At 41.7% G+C, this 1,581-nt stretch overlaps 1 protein-coding gene across 1 annotated transcript in view; it reads right to left on the bottom strand.

The window, feature by feature from the left end:
- ryr2a (ryanodine receptor 2a (cardiac)) overlaps positions 1-1,581 on the bottom strand; it is a 554,599-nt gene that overhangs the window by 133,469 nt on the left and 419,549 nt on the right. The gene's annotated exons all lie outside the window — the stretch shown is intronic.

The raw sequence follows: 1,581 nt of genomic DNA, 5'->3' as shown, positions 1-1,581 counted from the left end.
GGCAATGGAGGAGGGGCGTACCAAAGAGACCATCTTATCACAAGCAGAACTGGTTTGTTCCACTTTGGAGTAAGCTGTTGAGGGAAGAATCAGTTTTGTTGTGTGTTTCCTTGACTGATGAAGCCTTTCGGATCAAAGGCGAAACATTTCAGCACAAAAAAAATAAACTGTCCAGATGACCTGACTGAAAAATGTTGGATTTTATAACTGGATTATTGAGCATGGACTTTGTTGTTTTCAACCAGTTTGACAAGACTGTCAACAAGGAAGAGGGCTGGCAATGGAGGAGGGGCGTACCAAAGAGACCATCTTATCACAAGCAGAACTGGTTTGTTCCACTTTGGAGTAAGCTGTTGAGGAAAGAATCAGTTTTGTTGTGTGTTTCCGTGACTGATGAAGTCTTCCGGATTGAAGGCGAAACATTTTAGCACAAAAAAAGAAACTATCCAGATGACCTGACTGAAAAATGTTGGATTTTATACCTGGATTATTGAGCATGGACTTTGTTGTTTTCGACCAGTTTGACAAGACTGTCAACAAGGAAGAGGACCGGCAATGGAGGAGGGGTGTACCAAAGAGACCATGTTATCACAAGCAGAACTGGTTTGTTCCACTTTGGAGTTAGCTGTTGAGGAAAGAATCAGTTTTGTTGTGTGTTTCCTTGACTGATGAAGCCTTCCGGATTGAAGGCAAAACATTTCAGCACAAAAAAAGAAACTGTCCAGATGACCAGACTGAAAAATGTTGGATTTTATACCTGGATTATTGAGCATGGACTTTGTTGTTTTCAACCAGTTTGACAAGACTGTCAACAAGGAAGAGGGCCGGCAATGGAGGAGGGGCATACCAAAGAGACCATCTTATCACAAGCAGAACTGGTTTGTTCCACTTTGGAGTTAGCTGTTGAGGGAAGAATCAGTTTTGTTGTGTGTTTCCTTGACTGATGAAGCCTTCCGGATCAAAGGCGAAACATTTCAGCACAAAAAAAAGAAACTGTCCAGATGACCTGACTGAAAAATGTTGGATTTTATACCTGGATTATTGAGCATGGACTTTGTTGTTTTCAACAAGTTTGACAAGACTGTCAACAAGGAAGAGGGCCGGCAATGGAGGAGGGGCGTACCAAAGAGACCATCTAATCACAAGCAGAACTGGTTTGTTCCATTTTGGAGTAAGTTGTTGGGGGAAGAATCAGTTTTGTTGTGTGTTTCCGTGACTGATGAAGTCTTCCGGATTGAAGGCGAAACATTTCACCTAAAAAAAAAATAAACTATCCAGATGACCTGACTGAAAAATGTTGGATTTTATAACTGGATTATTGAGCATGGACGTTGTTGTTTTCAACCAGTTTGACAAGACTGTCAACAAGGAAGAGGGCCGGCAATGGAGGAGGGGCGTACCAAAGAGACCATCTTATCACAAGCAGAACTGGTTTGTTCCACTTTGGAGTAAGCTGTTGAGGGAAGAATCAGTTTTGTTGTGTGTTTCCTTGACTGATGAAGCCTTTCGGATCAAAGGCGAAACATTTCAGCACAAAAAAAAAGAAACTGTCCAGATGACCTGACTGAAAAATGTTGGATT

The sequence above is a fragment of the Nematolebias whitei genome, chromosome 17 (assembly GCF_014905685.2).
Source record: "Nematolebias whitei isolate Nwh7 chromosome 17, NemWhi1, whole genome shotgun sequence".
NCBI lineage: Eukaryota > Metazoa > Chordata > Actinopteri > Cyprinodontiformes > Rivulidae > Nematolebias > Nematolebias whitei.
Note: the sequence above shows the minus strand (reverse complement) of the source record. Positions and strands in the feature narration are given on the sequence as shown.